Genomic DNA, 19,477 nt, shown 5'->3' on the forward strand with positions numbered 1-19,477 from the left:
CTTCCACGCTGTGAGCTAGCTAGCAAGGTAGCCGATTCTCCACGCTGTGCATCTAGTCCAGGTAGCCGTTCCCCACACCTGTAAGCCAAGTGGCCGATTCCCCACGATTGTAAGCAAGTTGGCCGATTCCCTACACTGTAAAGCAAAGCCGCATTTCTCACGCTGTGAGCTAGCTAGCAGGTAGACCGATTCCCACGCTGTGAGCTAGCTAGCAAGGTAGCTTGATTCCCCCGCTGTAAGGCAATGGATAGCCAATTCTCCACGCTGTGAGCTGGTTGCAAAGTAGCCGATTCCCAATGCTGTGAGCTGGTTAGCAAAGATCCGATCCCCACGATGGTAAGCTATTTAGCAAGTAGCCGATTCCCACGCTGTAAGCTAGTTAGCAAGGTAGCCGATTCCCCACGCTGTTAGCTAGTTATCAAGGTAGCCGATTCCCCACGCTGTAAGCTAGTTATCAAGGTAGCCGATTCCCCCACGCTGTAGCTAGTTTAGCAAGGTAGCCGATTCCCACACTGTGAGCTAGTTAGCAAGGTAGCCGATCCCCACGCTGCGAGCTAGTTAGCAAGGTAGCCTATTCTCCACGCTGTGAGTGGTTAGCAAGGTAGCCGATTCCCCACGACTGTGAGCTAGCTGCAAGGTAGCGATTCCCCACGCTGTGAGCCTGTTGCAAAGGTAGCCGTTTCTCCACGCTGTGAGCTAGTTAGCAAGGTAGCGATTCTCCACGCTGTGAGCTGCTAGCAAGGTAGCCGATTCTCCACGCTGTGAGCTAGTTAGCCAGTGTAGCCGATTCCCCACCACTGTACAGCAGCTTGCCTATTCCCCACGTGTAAGCAAGTTGGCCTATCTCCCTACACTGTAAGCAAGGTAGCCGATTCTCCACGCTGTGAGCTAGCTAGCAAGGTAGCCGATTCCCCACGCTGTGAGCTAGCTAGCAAGGTAGCTGATTCCCCACGCTGTAAGCAAGGTAGCCAATTCTCCACGCTGTGAGCTGGTTAGCAAAGTAGCCGATTCCCAATGCTGTGAGCTGGTTAGCAAAGTAGCCGATTCCCCACGATGTAAGCTAGTTAGCAAGGTAGCCGATTCCCCACGCTGTAAGCTAGTTAGCAAGGTAGCCGATTCCCCACGCTGTGAGCTAGTTAGCAAGGTAGCCGATTCCCCACACTGTGAGCTAGTTAGCAAGGTAGCCGATTCCCCACGCTGTGCAAAATGATCAGCTACTTTGTTTCACATAACTGCCTAGAGACTTGGCACCAGTAACTACTAATTACAAAATGTGTAGTGGAAAACACCTGTGTCCCACATTAACTCTGCATTTTCACCACACGCTTATCAGCTCTGAAGATAAACTACGCTGATTCATTTCTATGGTGACGCTGGTTATCTATAAAAGACAAATGTTGGCCAGTATCTCCTAATTATGGACAGAGTTCCAGACAACTGGAAGTACTGATGACTCTTAGTGGTTCAACACGTTGTTTGAGGACCTCTGCTGAGGAATGGGATTATTTTTCTTGAGTGTGATTGTCATTTTTATATTTGCATTATATCGTATTATATTTTAGTAAATTGTGTACATGCAGGGCTCCCTTGCAAAAGAGAACTTGTTAAAATAATACTAAAATAAATACAAAATAAATAATACAATATATATATATATATATATATATATATATCTCTCTATTTCCTCTCATGTATGGTGTTTTGAGAGAGCCCCCAAGGCAGATCTGATAATATTGCAACAGACTGGATGGATGGGAGGGTTGGATGCACTTATTGTTTATCAATAAACCTTCAGGGCAAATATAACACACGCAAGCCCAAAATAATACATTCTCTCATTTTACTGTTCATGTTGAAGCACAATGTGATGATGACTTAAAGTCATGCAATAATAGCTACAACTTTGTTTTTTTATGGCAACATTTAAATCTGAGCCATATTTTGAATTATTATTATTTTACTGCTGCAACCAAAATAAACATGTTCTACATCTGAAGCCTAATGAAACTTTGTACAGTAACACACACAATGATTCAACAGAGCCACGGTCTAAAATATAACCCCAGAGAGAGAAAAAAAGAAGTGATTTACCGTTTCCTTGTTGGGTAGCAGCTCTTTACGAATCTTGAAGAAGTTCTTGCCGTACTGTCTGAGCCCTTTAATGAACCGCTTCTGAAACAAGAAGAAGAAGAGAGAGACAAACCATCAGCTGCCATCCGTACAGATCAGAAATCAGCAACAGTGAGAACTGTACAGTCAGAGAAAACGAGCCACACTACGTTACACTGGTTCCCAGGCCACAACAAAACATTGTTTTTCTTTTGTTAGTTCTGTGGTTGGTTTGAGAGTTTGATAGTAATCTGTAAAAACCTCTGTAGCCTCTGTTTGCGTGCTGCGCAGCTACAGAACACAGCTACAGAACACAGCTACAGAACACAGCTACAGAACACAGCTACAGAACACAGCTACAGAACACAGCTACAGAACACAGCTACAGAACACAGCTACAGAACACAGCTACAGAACACAGCTACAGAACACAGCTACAGAACACAGCTACAGAACACAGCTACAGAGCACAGCTGTGTCAGGGCACAATACAGAGGAAACGACTAACTCAAGCAGACACAGAAACTGAGATTATACTTATGCTGTTTCATGTGGGTTGAAAAGAGCAGCTACGGAAATCTATTGTTACATAACTCACACAGGAAATATCAGATTCAGGGAGAATAACATCTGAGTATTACAGAGCCAAAAGTTCAAAGCCCCCAAAAAAACTCAACTTCAATAACTTCTGTATAATGGCAAAGCATTTCCTTACACTGTGTGTTTACCGCCACCGATTCATTCCTAAATACACAGACCATATTTCTCTGAAGGAAATACAGCACTGATATAATAACACACTTGCACCTCAGAGCAAATAAAGAACATGGGAAAAAATGATAAAAAATCCCCAGTGACAGGACGGAGGAAAATGACAGAGCCCATGACAAATTTCTCCACTTCACAACAACCACCATTTTAGATTTGTACATAAAAACAAAAAAAATGAGAAACATGGAATCTCAGCATCTCACAACAACAAAACCAGTAAAAAAGAAAAGAAAAGGAATAGAACATTAAATAGGTTAAAAATCCAAACCTAAATGTATTTCAGTATTTCTTCTCCTTTAAGAGATGCGAGCCATAAAAAGCAGAGGGAGGGAGGCTGAAAACATTCACGGCCAGCGAAGCAGACTACCAACACATTTACTTTCAGCTTCTAGAGGCAGGCAAGCCCTGCTCCCCACTCCCGTACCCCACTCCCGTACCTTTCTTTAGTTAATAATCTCAGCCAACGTCTCTCTCCAACCAAGTAACTCCAGAGAAAAAGGTGTTAAAGTCCCGGGGAGAACACTCCACAATTCTCTACGGCAAGCCACAGGTAACACAGGAAAAATCAGGGGGGCAAATCCACAAGGTCTCTGAAGGAACAAATGGGCTTTTTTTTATAAGCAAGAAATAGCTTGTCAGTCTGTGCTCTCCCACTACAAAGGGGACAGCTTTACATGTGATCTTTCTGCTAGAGAGCCTCTGGTCGGCAGCCGCCTGGAAAACCTGGAGCGGCACAAGAGCCCAGTGGAGTGGAGCCCTAGAGAGCCTCTGGTCGGTAGCCGCCTGGAAAACCTGGAGCGGCACAAGAGCCCAGTGGAGTGGAGCCCTAGAGAGCCTCTGGTCGGCAGCCGCCTGGAAAACCTGGATCGGTTTCTACTCTGGCACGACCCGGGTTTCTACTCTGGCAGCATCTACTCAGCTCCCTCTAGCCTGTTGTGATGTGAGGACTGCTAAAGCTGGCTTTATGGGTTCTCTCGCCTTCACAGTACATGCATCTACACTGACCCGCTGCAAATCACAACCTTCCCTGTTTTCATTACAACCCTCAAAGCCACTGCCTTCTGCCTGCCATTAAGAGGAAGCTACAGCATCTCAGGGGCTTGGAGTGAACACACACACACACACACACACACACACACACACACAGACACACACACACACACACACACACACACACACACACACACACACACACACACACACACAGCAGGCAGGGAGGAGAGAGAGAGTGAGCAAGAGGGAGGAAGGCAGGAACAATGTGTGTAAAGCAAGGTGTTGGCAACAGTAAAAGGAGACAAGTGAGAGGTAAAAGCAGACGTGGACTTCCTGTATGCGTTTGAATACCAGGCCGTTTTTTCATGTACACTGTAGCCAGAGTTATGTAACCACAGATTGTTTACACACTCAGCTCTGCTCTGGTCAGAGAAAGAAGGAGCATTTCACAGATGTAGCTAACAGGTTATTTCCCCCCCAACACAGGAAGTCAACAGTTGCAAAATAAAAACGGGACAATCTGTGGCCAATTATTACACAAAAAGAAGAAGTCTATTGCAATAAGTAAAAGACAACAATCTATAATTTAAATTTCTGCAGGAGCTGCAGTGATTAACTACATGGTCCTTATTTATAATTCTGCAGTTGTACACAAGCGACAACACATCAAACGAGTCCCTTCATGAACATATAGTAACATGTTTCTAAATGTACCATATCACTTCTAAAACTATTCCCTGACTCACGTGGGTTTAACTACTCTACCAGAGGCCTTATCTGAGAGCCAACGAGGACAGCTGAACGCTCAGTTGAACACGGTGTAATAACCTGAAACTGTAATCATCTGGAGATCAGTGGTTACAACCTGTGGTCTGCAGGGGTACTGCATGTGGTTATTTGATTCATTACATTTTTGTATTTTTATATATTTGTTCTTCCCGAAAACAACAGCTGGGAGTATTAATGGTATTATAAGCTATTTTATATTACTTTTATAATACTAGGTCTTTATTACAGTCACTGCTAAAATTTACTAGATTTGATCACCAAGATAGGTTATGTTAAAATGACACGAGTCCGGTAATGGTTGTCCACAAGAGCTTTAGACAGTGATGTGGTGATCTCCGGTTGGGAAACGCTACTGTAGGGGACACGCTGTCAGACTAAAACATCATAACACAAGTTCCAAACGTAGTAAATTAAATGACAAGCTCTGGGCTGTAGACAACTTTTTCAGTTGATGGCACCAGCACATGATTTGGTCACACCACCTTCCCCTCCTCCCCCTGACGTATGCAGGCCGCACGTGATACATGACCACATAATCGTAAGACGTATTCCATATAGAAACCAGGGGGGGGGGGGCGGGGGGGGGCGGGCGGGGGGGGGGGAGGGGGGGGGGGGGGGGGGGGGGGAAGGGGGTGGGGGGGGGGGGGAGGGGTGGGGGGGGGGGGGGGCGGGGGGGGGGGGGGGGGGGGGGGGGGGGGGGGGCGGGGGGGGGGGGGGTGGGGGTGGGGGGGGGGGGGGGCGGGGGGTGGGAGCGGGGGGGGGGGGGGGGGGGGGGGGGGGGGGGGGGGGGGGGGGGGCGGGGCGGGGGGGGGGGGCGGGGCGGGGGGGGCGGGGGGGGGGGGGGGGGGAGGGGGGGGGAGGGGCGGGGGGGGGGGGGAGGGGGGGGAGGGGGGGCGCGGGGGGGGGGGGGGGGGGGAGGGGGGGGGGGGGGGGGGGGGGGGGGGGGGGGGGGGGGGGGGGGGGGGGGGGGGGGGGGGGGGGGGAGGGGAGGGGGGGGGGGAGGGCGGGGGGGGGGCGGGGGGGGCGGCGGGGGGGGGGGGGGGGGGGGGGGGGGGGGGAGGGAGGGGGGGAGGGGGGTGGGGGGGCGGGGGGAGGGGGGGGGGGGGAGGGGGGCGGCGGGGGGGGGGGGGGGGGGGGGGGGGGGGGGGGGGGAGGGGGGGGGGGGCGGGGGAGAGGGGGGGGGGGGGGGGGGGGGGGGGTGGGGGGGGGGGGGGGGGGGCGGGGGGTGGGGGGGGGGGCGGGGGGGGGGGGGGGGGGGGGGGGGGGGGGGAGGGGGGGGGGGGGAGGGCGGGGGGGCGGGGGGGGGGAGGGGGGCGGGGGGGGGGGGGGGGGAGGGGGGGGGGGGGGCCGGGCGGGGGGTCGGGGGGGGGGGGGGGGGGGGGGGGGGGGGGGGAGGGAGGGGAGGGGGGGGGGGGCGGCGGGGGCGGGAGGGGGGGGGGGGGGGGGGGGGGGGGGGGGGGGGGGGGGGGGGGGGGGGGGGGGGGGGGGGGGGGGGGGGGGGGGGGGGGGGGCAGGGGGGGGGGGGGGGGAGAGGAGGTAGGGGAGTGGGGCAGGCGGGGGGGGGCGGGCGGGGGGGGGGGGTGGGGCGGAGGGGGGGGGGGGGGGGGGGGGGGGGGGGGGGGGGGGGGGGGGGCGGGGGGGGGGGGGCGGGGGGTGGGGAGGGGGGGGGGGGGGGGGGGCGGGAGGGCGGGGGGGGGGGGGGGGGGCGGGGGGGGGGGGGGGGGGGGGAGGGCGGGGGGGGGCGGGGGGGGGGGGGGGGTGGGGGGGGGGGGGGGGGGGGCGGGGGGGGGGGGGGGGTGGGGGGGGGGGGGGGGGGGAAGGGGGGGGGGGGGGCGGGGGGGGGGGGGGGGGGGGGGGGGGCGCGGGGAGGGGCGGGCGGGGGGAGCCGGGGGGGGGGGGGGGGGGGGGGAGGGGGGGTGGGGGGGGGGGGGGGGGGGGGGGGAGGGGGGGGGGGGGGGGGGGGGGGGGGCTGGGGGGGGTGGGGGGGGGGGGGGGGGGGGGGGCGGGGGCAGGGGGGGGGGGGGGCGCGCGGCGGGCGGCGGGGCGGGGCGGGGGAGCGGGGGGGGGGGGAGGGGGGGGGGGGGGGGGCGGGGCGGGGGGGGGGGGGGGGGGGGGGGGGGGGGGGGGAGGGGGGGGGGGCGGGGGGGAGGGGGGGGGGGGTGGGGGGGAGGGGGGGGGGGGGGGGGGGGGGGGGGGGGGGGGGGGGGGGGGGGGGGGGGGGGGGCTAATAATGACCACAAATGTAAGCACGATTCCCATAAAAGAACCAGCTAATAATGACCACATAATGTAGACGTATTCCAATATAAACCAGGCAATAATGACCACATAATGTAGACGTATTCCATTATTAGAACACAGGCTGATAATACCACATAAATGTAAACTGTATCCATATAGAACCAGTGCTTAAATTAATGACCACAGAATGTAGACGTATTCCATATTAGAACCAGGCTGATAATGACCACATAATGGGAGCCGTATTCCATATAGAAACCAGGCTAATAATGACAGCCATCACTTTTACACTTAGCATGTCCTTGTGTTCTTTGCAATTGATTTATATAGATGCACTCAGGGTCAATGTTAAAGCTTTTTTTCCCTCACTGGCAGTTTATAAATGCATGTTTTCTCTCTATACTCAGCTAGTAATAGGCTACATTTGGCTATTAACGAATTATGTATTAAATAGCTGTATGATATAATTTTAGCAATGTAAGACATTAATCTATTCTTTAAAATTGCATTGCGTGATTCTTTTTTATAAGTAGGCTTGTCATTTAAAAAGTGATTTTACATCTAAAAAAAGATTACAAAGAGATATGAATACGTCTACAGTGCGCTAGCCAGGACGAAAGCAAGTCGTCTTTTTGGAGCTTTCTTTTTGTACACTATCAACAGTGTCAAGTAACACAACTAAAATGGTAGCCTATGAATGATCAGATGAATTTTTTGACAGCTTTATTCACCACCTGACAAAGTGGGAACTCAAAAACACTTGAGTTCTTGAGCTAGATTGCTAACTCTAAATATGATCATGTTGCTAGATAGATGAATTAATTAGCGTACATGGCTATCAGTACATGTAATGTCTTACAAAACCGTTCCAGCACTAGGCTTATACAGGCTACTTGATGTACGCCTATTCACCGCTTGGCTCCGCTGGAGCAGCAAAATCATTTACTACCATAGCCTACTCGTTGTAGAGTGGTGCTATGAACTCAATATTGAGATGTGAGAAATAAATTACACTGAAAAAATATATAAAAACGCAACAATTTCAAAGATGTTACTGAGTTACAGTTCATAGAAGGAAATCAGTCAATTAAAATAAATGTATTAGGCCCTAATCGATGGATTTCACATGATTTGGCAGGGGCACAGCTATGGGTGGGCCTGGGAGGGCATAGGCCCACCCACTGGGGAGCCAGGCCCAGCCAATTAGAATGAGTATTTCCGCGACAAACGGCTTTATTACACGACAGAAAATCGTTTTTTTAAAAAACTCTGATATACTGGATCGATGTGTGTATTCAATAGAACCGACTACTTGTCCTTATCTGAGGCTGCAGTAGACTCAGCGTTATAGTAATTAACGACTCTTCCTATCAGCTGGCAGTAGACTCAGCGTTTATAGTTTAAAGAATTCTCGACTACTTCCTTCGCGCAGTAGACTTCAGCATTATCAGTTTAACGGACTACTTCCTATCGCTGCAGTAAGACTCAGCGTTATACGTTTTAACGACTACTTCCTATCTGCTGAATGTAGACTCAGCGTTATACCGTTCTAACGATACTTCTATCGCTGCAGTAACGACTCAGCGTTAGTCGTTTAACAGCGTTATGCGCCTGTGTGCCGCATGTCGTTCCCGCCACAATTAACGACAGTCCGATCAATCCGAATGAGCATTACGGCTGGGACTAGCCCGAGCCTCCAGATGGCTGTGGGATATGTACCTTGATACCCAGTATATTGTATCGCAACTGAATTAAAAGCAGGGAAGCGGGGGCTGTCGACAGCACTTTGTGAAACAGAAGTTGATTTAGCGATTTACCTTGATAGAACAGATTAATTATAACGAAGTACGATTAACATTTAAGAGGTTAATGCTTAATAAGTAAAAGCGCATCAGTAAGAGCTACTCTATTACCGACTAACAACAATTACAATTGTCCATCGCACTCCGCTCTGTTCTGATCCCACCCAATCCTGTTTCCATTGATCATCCTTGAGAATTTGGTTTTCTACAATTTGATTGGAGACCACCTTGGTAAAATCCAATGATTGGACATGATTTGGAAAAGGAAGCAGCACAACTTGTCTATATAAGGTCACCACAGTTGACAGTGAAATGTAGGAAAAACTAAGACCATGATGTCGAGGGAATTTGTCTGTAGGAGCTCTGAGAGCAGGATTGTGTCAGGCCACAGATGCTGGGTGAAGCGTATCAAAAAATGTCTGCAGCATTGAAGGTCCCCAAGAACACAGTGGCCTCCATATTTTAAATGAGAAGTCATTCTGTAACCACCAAGAACCCTTCTCCAGCAGGCTGTGACCGCCGGCAGAACGAGTCAAAATAACAAAAAATTCATCGGGGAAAGACAGGGCTTGGTCAGGAGGTGAACAAGAACCGATGACGTCTCTGACACAGCTCCAGAGTTACTCTGTGGGATGGGAGAACCTTCCAGAAGGCCATTCTCTGCAGCACTTCACCAATCAGACCTTTATGGTAGAGTGGCAAGCCGGAAGCCCTCCTCAGTAAAAGGCAATGACGTCCACTTGGAGTTTTCCAAAAGGCCACCTAAACCAAGAACTTTCGACATGAGAAACAGATTCTCTGAGTCTGATGAAAAGATTTAACAACTCTTTGTCCTGAACATGCCAAGACGTCACATCTGGGGGAAACCTGGCACCGTCTCTACGGTGAAGCATGGTGCGTGGCAGCATCATGCTGTGGGGATGTTTTTTCAGCGGAACCAGGGACTGGGAGACTAGCCAGGAACACGAGAAATGTGAACGGAGCAATGTACAGAGAGATCGCTTGATAAACTGCTCCAGATGGCTTACAAGGGACCAGACTGGGGTGAAGGGTTCACCTTCCAACAGGACAACGCACCTAAAGCACCAAGCCAAGACAATGCCAGGAGTGCTCGGTACCAAGTCTCTGAAATGTCCTTGGAGTGCCCAGCCCAGATCCGATTCCTGAACCCGAATCTAACATCTTCTCTGGAAGAGACCTGAAATAGCTGTGCGCGACGCTCCCACATTCCAACCTGACAGAGCTAGCGGATTGCAGAAAAGAAATGGGGAAACTCCCAAATACACGTGTCCAAGCTTGTAGCGTCATACCCCAAGAAGAGTAGAGGCTGTAATCGCTGCCAAAGGTTGCTTCAACAAAGTATTAAGTAAAAGGTTGAATATTTATGTAAATGTGGTCTTTTAATTTCTTAAAAAACCTGTTTTATTGTGTATATATGGGTAGTGTTGTGTATAATATACTATCTTTTTTAATAAAGATCAATTTTAGAATAACGGCTGTATACGTAACAAAATGGTAAAAGTCAAAGGCGTCTGAAGTGTTTTTGCTCAGTTTGGTTGAGCGGTCAGAGGCCTGATGGTGTGTGTACTTGCACCACAATCTTCTCATCCATCCCTCCCCTCACTCTTCCTTCGCTTCTCTCTTCATCTCGCCTCCTCTCCCTCTACATATCGGCTCGCAGTTTAAGGCTCAATTTCAGCTGCTGCTAGGATCTTTCCTCTCCCTTTATCTCTCTCCTCCTTCATTCCCTCTCTCCTTACCTCTCCAGCCCCAACTTAATAAATCATACACCAATCTGCTCTAACCGATCTCCCTGCTCTGTTCCTGCCCTGCTCCCTCCCTGCTCGCTCGCTCTCACCTCCCTCCTCTCCTCTTCTCTCTCTGCTCCCTCAGTCTCTCTCCTCTCTTCTCTTCTGCTGCCCTTCCTCCCCTGCCCTCTCCCCATTCTCTGCCTGCTCCCTCCCTCTCCCTGTCTCTGCCTGCTCCCTCCTCCCCCTTTCTGCCTGCTCCTCCTTCCCTTCTCCCTCTCCCTCTCCCCCTTCGCTGCCTGCTCCCTTCCCTCCCCTTCTCCTGCCTGCCCTCCCTCCCCCTTCTCTGCCTGCTCCCTCCCTCCCCCCTTCCTCTGCCTGCCCTTTCCTCCACCCGCTTCTCTTGCCTGCTCCTCACCTCCCTCCCTTCTCTGCCTGCTCCCTCCCTCCCTCCCTCTCTCTCTGCCTGCTCCTCCCTCCCTCTTCTCGCCTGCTCCCCATCCCTCCCTCTTCTCTGCCTGCTCCCTCCCTCCCTCTTCTCTGCCTGCTCCCGTCCCTCGCCTCTTCTCTGCTGCTCGCCTGCCACTCCTCTTTCTGCCTGCTCCCTCCTCCCTCTTCTCTGCCTGCTCCCCTCCCTCCCTCTTCTCTGCCCTGCTCCCTCCCTCCTCTCTCTGCTGCGTCCCTCCCTCCCTCTTCTCTGCCTGCCCCTCCCTCTTCTCTCGCCTGCTCCCGCCCCCTCCCTCTTCTCCCTCCCTCTCTCCCTCTCTGACGGCTGCCTCCCTCCTTTCTGACGGCTCCCTCCCCCCCTCTTCTCTGCCTGTGCTGCCTCCCTCCCCCGCTCTTCTCTCTCCCTCCCTCCCTCTCTGACGGCTCCTCCCTCCCTCTTCTCTGCCTGTGCTGCTCCCCCCTTCTCTCTCTTGACGGCTCCCTCCCTTTCTCTGCCTGTGCTGCCTCCCCCCTCTTCTCTCTCTGCCCTGCTTCTATAGCTCCAGCCCACTGTTGTTTAGGCAACACAGTGGGGAGAAGGGGCAGAGGAAGAGGGAGGGAGGGAAAAAGGAATGGGGAAGGAGGGTGGATGAAGGCTAGGTACCAAATCACCAGCCACTATGTGTGCTGAAACAACAGACTTCTCTCTGTCAGAGTGTTTCAGAGAGGCTGGCACTTTCCCCCTCTCTTTTCTCTCTGCTGTGTCTAACAGTACTTGTTTCTCCCTGCTGTGTCTAACAGTAGCTTGTTTCTCTCTGTGTCTAACAGTACTTGTTTCCTCTCTCTGTGTCTTAACAGTACTTGTTTCCTCTCTGCTGTGTCTAACAGTACTTGTTTCTCTCTGCTGTGTTAACAGTAACTTGTTTCTCTTCTGTGTCTAACAGTACTGTTTCCCTCTCTGCTGTGTCCAACAGTACTTGTTTCCTCTCTGATGTGTCTAACAGTACTTGTTTCCTCTCTGTGTCTAACAGTCTTGTTTCCCTCTCTGTATTAACTACTTGTTTTCTCTCTGTGTCTAACAGTACTCTGTTTCCTCTCTGCTGTGTCCTAACAGTACTTGTTTCCTCTCTGATGTGTCTAACAGTACTTGTTTCTCTCTTGTGTCTAACAGTACTTGTTTCCTCTCTGTATCTAACAGTAGTTCTTGTTTCCTCTCTCTGTGTCTAACAGTACTTGTTTCCCTCTCTGTGTCTAACATACTTGTTTCCTCTCTGTGTCTACACGTACTTGTTTCCTCTCTGTGTCTAAAGTACTTGTTTCCTCTCTGCTGTCTAACAGTACTTGTTTACTCTCTCTGTGTCTACAGTACTTGTTTACTCTCTGTTTCTACAGACTTGTTTTCTCTGCTGTGTCTAAACGTACTTGTTTCTCTCTGTGTGTCTAACAGTACTTGTTTCCTCTCTGCTGTGTCTAACAGTACTTGTTTCTTTCTGTGTCTAACAGTACTTGTTTCCTCTCTGTGTCTACTCAGTACTTGTTTCCTCTCTGTGTCTAACAGTATATTGTTTCCTCTCTGTGTCTAACAGTACTTGTTTACTCTCTGCTGTGTCTAACAGTACTTGTTCCTCTTGTGTCTAACAGTACTTGCTTTACTCTCTGTTCTACAGTACTTTGTTTCTCTCTGCTGTGTCTAACAGTACTTGTTTCCTCTCTCTGTGTCTACACTTTGTTTCTCCTGCTGTGTCTAACAGTACTTGTTTTCCTTTCTGTGTCTAACAGTACTTGTTTCCTCTCTGCTGTGTCTAACAGTACTTGTTTCCTCTCTGTATCTAACAGTACTTGTTTCCTCCTGCTGTGTCTAACAGTCTTGTTTCCTCTCTCTGTGCTAACCGTACTTGTTTCTCTCTGCCTGTGTCTAACAGTACTTGTTTCTCTCTCTGTGTCTACGTATTGTTTCCTCCCTGCTGTGTCTAACAGTACTTGTTTCCTCTCTCTGTGTCTAACAGTACTTGTTTCTCTCTTTGCTGTCTAACAGTACTTGTTTCCTCTCTGTGTCTAACAGTACTTGTTTACCTCTCTCTGTGTCTAACAGTACTTGTTTACTCTCTGCTGTGTCTAACAGTACTTGTTTACTCTCTGCTGTGTCTAAAAGTATTTGTTTCTCTCTGCTGTGTCTAACAGTAACTTTTTTCCTCTCTGTGTCTAACAGTACTTGTTTCTCTCTGTGTCTAACAGTACTTGTTTCCTCTCTGTGTTTAACAGTACTTGTTTACTCTCTGTGTCTAACAGTACTTGTTTACTCTCTGCTGTGTCTAACACTACTTGTTTCCTCTCTGTGTCTAACGTCTTGTTTTCTCTGTGTCTAACAGTACTTGTTTCTCTCTGCTGTGTCTAACAGTACTTGTTTCTCTCTCTCTGTGTCTACAGTACTTGTTTCCTCCTGCTGTGTCTAACAGTACTTTGTTTCCTCTCTCTGTGTCTAACAGTACTTGTTTCTCTCTGCTGTGTCTAACAGTACTTGTTTCTCTCTGCTGTGTCTAACGTTACTTGTTTCCTCTCTGCTGTGTCTAACAGTACTTGTTTCCTCTCTCTGTGTCTAACATTACTTGTTTCCTTTCTCGCTGTGTCTAACAGTACTTGTTTCCTCTCTGGGTCTACAGTACTTGTTTCCTCTCTGCTGTGTCTAACAGTACTTGTTTCCTCTCTGGTCTACAGTACTTGTTTCTCTCTGCTGTGTCTAACAGTACTTGTTTCCTCTCTGTGTCTAACAGTACTTGTTTCCTCTCTGCTGTGTCTAACAGTACTTGTTTCCTCTCTGTGTCTAACATTATTGTTTCCTCTCTGCTGGTGTCTAACAGTACTTGTTTCCTCTCTGGGTCTAACAGTACTTGTTTCCTCTCTGCTGTGTCTAACAGTACTTGTTTCCTCTCTGGGTCTAACAGTACTTGTTCCCTCTCTGTGTTAACAGTATTGTTCTCTCTGTGTCTAACAGTCTTGTTTCCTCTCTGTGTCTAACAGTACTTGTTTCCTCTCTGTGTTCTAACAGTACTTGTTTCCTCTCTGTGTCTAACAGTACTTGTTTCCTCTCTGTCTGTGTCTAACAGTACTTGTTTCCTCTCTGTGTCTAACAGTACTTGTTTCCTCTTGGTTAACAGTACATCTACTACAATCCGGTGTTGGGTGGCTCGAGGGATGAGCAAAAAGCTGTAAATGTTATTGTAATGTGTTGGTACTTCCTGCTCCAGGGCTGATTGTTAGAAGCTGTAAAACGTGGGTAAAGAAGTGTCCCAAAATGGCACTCTAATTCCTTTTATAGTGCACTACTTTTGATTAGGGCCCACAGGGCTCTGGTCAACAGTAGTGCACTTCATAGGGAACAAGGTACCATTTGGGATGATTACAGAGATGCTATCATTAAGACAGCAGGCCATAAGGCCGCTAACACAGACTTCAATAATTCATCTTGAATGTCTCTTGTTTTTTAACCACAAAATAGAACATGTGGCAAAGTAGAAGGGTTTAGCTGCCTGCCGTCTGAAACTACACACAGAGACACTATGAACAGTGTGGAGGCAGTAGCACCTCATCCAGGGTTTAAAATGCTGCGTCTGTAGACAATCCTTCCACGAGCCACTAAAACCACTACAGTTTTTTAATCAACACGAAACGTTCATGAACAACAACAATAATAACCCATGAAGCATTACACTGCTTTATGCATCAAAGTTTACTATGAAATGTTACCAAAGGATCAGATTGTTATGAGGCAAGCCACGTGGAGGGGAAATCACCCCCGGCTTTAAGACAGATGGTGTGTGTGTGTGTGTGTGTGTGTGTGTGTGTGTGTGTGTGTGTGTGTGTGTGTGTGTGTGGGAAAACCACAGTGACAGATGCAAGACACCCCTCATCCTCTCCATTGTGACACAACAACGTTAGAACAACAACCTCTAACCTCAGTTCAACTTTGAACCCGTGTTCAACTTTGCTTACAATCGAGTCAGTTCGTCACATCTGAGTTGAAATTAGATCCATTCGCGTAACATGTTTAACGTACTACTAGTGGAACGACACGTTAGAACAACCGCTGTTCAACTACAAACAAACAAACAAACAAGCCGTTACTCAACATATTGAAGCTGAATTCGTTGAAAGGCGACATTTTCATGTTACAACATTTCAACATACTTTTAGTATTGTGCTAACTACTAGTTTAGTACGTAAACGTTTCTCTCACACTACTCTTTCTATTGAAACAAAAAGGTGTCAGGACATTCACACCCTTCCTGAGTAAACAGAACAGGCACGCTGCCACCGTTTGAAAACACGGCCAAACTCTGTGGGTGGCCAACAAGAGGTAACCATGTGTGTCTGGGTGGTTAGTTAGCTAGACTGTCATCCCAGCCACTAGAGAGGCTGTTCTCAGTTGCATGCTTCCCCCTTCACTCTTCCCAACCTCTCCTCCCTCTTTACCTCCTCACCTCTCCTTCCTCCTCGTTCCTCTTCACCTCCCTTTCCTCCTCGTTCCTCTTCACCTCCCTTCCTCCTCTCTCCCTTCCCCCCATCCTCTTCCCTCTCCACCTCCTCTTCACCTCATCTTCCCTCTCCACCTCTCTTCCTCTCCACCTCCTCTCCCTCTCCACCTCCCCTTTCTCCTCGTTCCTTTCCACCTCCTCGTTCCTCTCCACCTCCTCTTCCCTCTCCACCTCCTCTTCCTCTCCACCTCTCTCCCTCCTCACCTCCCCTTTCCTCTCCACCTCCTCTTCCCTCTCCACCTCCCTTTCCTCTTCACCTCCTCTTCCCTCTCCACCTCCTCTTCCCTTCCACCTCCTCTTCCCCTCCTATTCCACCCTCCCCTCATGGCTGTGCCAGAGAGATGAGCCTTAGCAGGTTAGCAATAGACCCTACTGCCCACCGCGATCATACATTCAAACAAACAGATAGAGCTCCTCCTGTGTGCCAAAGACTATAAATTAGTAGCTTTATTTCCAGTTTGAATGTTTGGCGGCATAATAACTTCAAATGAATGGTTGGGGGATGTGGGGGTAGGTCAGATGAGTGGTTGGGGGATGTGGGGGGTAGGTCAGATGAGGTGGGGATTGGGGTGGGTCAGATGAATGGTTGGGGGATGTGGGGGTGGGTCAGATGAATGGTTGGGGATGCGGGGGGGGGCTAGGTCAGATGAATGGTTGGGGATGCGGGGTAGGTCAGATGAGTGGTGGGGGATGTGGGGGGTAGGTCAGATATGGTGGGGGATGTGGGGGTAGGTCAGATGAGATGTTGGGGGATGTGGGGGTAGGGCTCAGAGAGTGGTTGGGGGATGCGGGGGGTAGGTTTCAGATGAGTGTTGGGGATGTGGGGCGGTATCAGAATGAATGGTTGGGGATTTGTGGGGGTAGCGTCAGATGAATGGTTGGGGGGATGGGGGGTAGGTCAGATGAGTGGTTGGGGATCGGGGGTAGCGTAAATGAATGGTTGGGGATGTGGGGGGTTAGGTCAGATGAATGTTAGGGGATGTGGGGGTAGGTCAGATGAATGGTTGGGATGTGGGGGGTAGGTCAGATGATGGTTGGGGATGTGGCCTGCGAGCGGGTCAGTGAAGAGTTGAGAGGAGCCGAGGTGTCAGAAATCTGAATGGTAATTGTGCGGATACATGCAAGGGGTAGGGCAACATAGGCTTAAAGAGTGGGAATGGTGTAGAATGGGGATGTGGGAGGCAAGTGAATTGGTGGGTTCAGAGAATGGTTGGGGCATTGTGGGGGCTGGGTCCAGATTGAATGGTTGGGGATCGCGGGTGGAATTTTAGGCAATTAGAAGTGTTGTGGGGATGTGGGGGTAGCAAGGTCAAGATGTTGGGGTGTGGGAGTCAGATGAATGGTGGATGGGGCTGGTCGATGAATGTTGGGTCGGGGTAGGTGCTAATGGTTGGGGATGTGGGGGTAGTCAGATGAGTGTTGGATTGAGGTAGGTTCAGAGAATGGTTGGGGATTTGGGGGTAGGTCAGATGAATGGTTGGGGGATGTGGGGGTAGGGTAAGGTCAATGAATGTTGGGGGTGTGGGGCCAACTACAGGAGAAATAAGGTTTAAGTGCCTTGCTCAAGGGCACATCAGCCAATTGTTCACCTAGTTGGCTCTAGGGTTCGAACCAACGACCTTTCAGTTACTAGTCCAACGCTCTTAACCGCTAGTCTACCTGCTGCCCGCAATGGGGGGGTGGGCTATCTGAGGCTAGGTCAGATAACTCTCAATTGTCTCAAGGCTTAAAAATCCTTCTTACGTTACAGACTTATTCTAAAATTGCCCTCCTCAATCTACACACAGTACCCCATAATGAAAAAGCAAAAACAGGTTTCGAATTTTTTTGTTGCTCATATTAAAAAAAAGATACAAAAAAACAGAAATATCACATTTACATAAGTATTCAGACCCTCTACTCAATACTTTGTAGAAGCACCTTTGGCAGCGATTACAGCATCAAGTCTTCTTGGGTATGACGGTACAAAGCTTGGCACACCTGTATTTGGGGAGTTTCTCCCATTTCTTCTCTGCAGATRCTCTCAAGCTCTGTCAGGTTGGATGGGGATCGTCGCTGCACAGCTATTTTCAGGTCTCTCCAGAGATGTTCTATTGGGTTCCAGTCCGGGCTCTGGCTGGGCCACTCAAGGACATTCAGAGACTTGTCRCGAAGCCACTCCTGCATTGTCTTGGCTGCAAACTCCAAGCGGGCTGTCATGTGCCTATAACGGAGTGTCTTCCGTCACTCTACCATAAAGGCCTGATTGGTGGAGTGCTGCAGAGATGGTTGTCCATCTMGAAGGTTCTCCCATCTCCACAGAGGAACTCTGGAGCTCTGTCAGAGTGACCATCAGGTTCTTGGTCATCTCCCTGAACAAGGCCATTCTCCTTTGATTGCTCAGTTTGTCCGGCCAGCTCTAGGAAGAGTCTTGGTGGTTCCAAACATCTTCTATTTAAGAATGATGGAGGCCACTGTGTTCTTGGGGACCTTCAATGCTACAAAACAATGTGTAACGTTTCCCAGATCTGTGCCTCGACACAATGCTGTCTTGGAGCTCTACGGACAATTCCTTTGGCTTGGTTTTTGKTCTGACATGCACTGTCAACTGTGGTATCTTATATAGACAGGTGTGTGCCCTTCCAAATCATGTCAAATAAATTGAATTTACCACAGGTGGACTCCAATCAGGTTGTAGAAACATCAAGGATGATCAATGGAAACAGGATGCTTCTGAGTCCAGTAGCAAAAGGTCTGAATACTGATAAGGCATTTCTAAAAACCTGTTTTCACTTTGTCATTATGGAGTATTGTGACGTCATTATGGGGTATTGTGATGTCATTACGGAGTATTGTGATGTCATTATTACCCCTGACCTTGATGCTCAGACAACACAACACAGATACCACACTGACACCTTCCCCATCTGCCCGCTGCCTCCTTTATAAATAATTCTGCTCCTCTCCTTCTTCCCCTTCTCTCCTCCTCCCTTCTCCTTCTCTCCCCCTTCTCTCCCCTTCTCCCACTCTCTTCTCCTCCCCCTCTCCCTTCTCCCTCTCTCCCCTCCTCCTCCTCTCTCCCTTCCTCTTACTCCTCTTCTCTCCACTCTCCTTCTCTCTTCTCCTCCTCCTCTCCCCTTCTCCTCTCACTCTCCAGGACCAGCCTCATTTTTCTTGCTTCCTACTTTCTTCTTTTGAGATGTGAATAAAAGTGACAGTGGGGGCTGTGGAGATTACAGATCAGCCTGTCTGCAGGTCACTGTCACCTTCATCCCCCCTCTATCTCTCCCTCTTTCTCCCCTCTATCTCTCCCTCCTCTCTCCCCTCTCTCTTTACTCCTTCTCTTCCTCCCCCTCTATCTCTCCCCTCTTTCTCCCCTCTATCTCTCCCCCTCTCTCTCCTCCTCTCTCTACTCCTCTCTCTTCTCTCCTCTTTCTCTCCCTCTCTCGCCCTCCTCTTACTCCACTCTCCCCTCTTCCTTCCCTGCCGCTGCTGCCACATAGAACACAAGTCTAATCTCTGCCACCTCTCATTTCATGCTTCTGAAATATAGCACATACATTCTCCCCACGTAATCTGAAATGTCACTACATTCTCCCACAATCAATCTGAAATAGCACATACATTCTCCCTACAATAATCTGAAATAGTCACATACATTCTCCCACAATAATCTGAATAGTCACATACATTCTCCCACAATATCTGAAATATCATACTCTCCCAATATCATGCAAATCACACATTCTCCCTACATAATCTGAAATAGTCACATACATTCTCCATAATATCTGAAATAGTCAATACATTCTCCCACAATAATCGAAATAGTCACATATCTCTCCCTACAGTAATGAAATAGTCACATACATTCTCCCACAATATCTGAAATAGTCACATACATTCTCCCACAATAATCTGAAATAGTCACTACAGTGCATTCAGTAAGTATTCAGACCCTTGACTTTTCCACATTGTTACGTTACAGCCTATTCTAAAATGGATTAAATACAAAAAAAATCCTGAGCAAACTACACACAATACCCCATAATGACATCACAATACCCATAAGACATACAATACGCCG

At 49.8% G+C, this 19,477-nt stretch overlaps 1 pseudogene; it reads right to left on the reverse strand.

The window, feature by feature from the left end:
* Positions 1–19,477, reverse strand: part of LOC112069509 (arginine-glutamic acid dipeptide repeats protein-like) — a 135,403-nt pseudogene that overhangs the window by 58,413 nt on the left and 57,513 nt on the right.

The sequence above is a fragment of the Salvelinus sp. IW2-2015 genome, unplaced genomic scaffold, assembly GCF_002910315.2.
Source record: "Salvelinus sp. IW2-2015 unplaced genomic scaffold, ASM291031v2 Un_scaffold1034, whole genome shotgun sequence".
NCBI classification, from domain to species: domain Eukaryota; kingdom Metazoa; phylum Chordata; class Actinopteri; order Salmoniformes; family Salmonidae; genus Salvelinus; species Salvelinus sp. IW2-2015.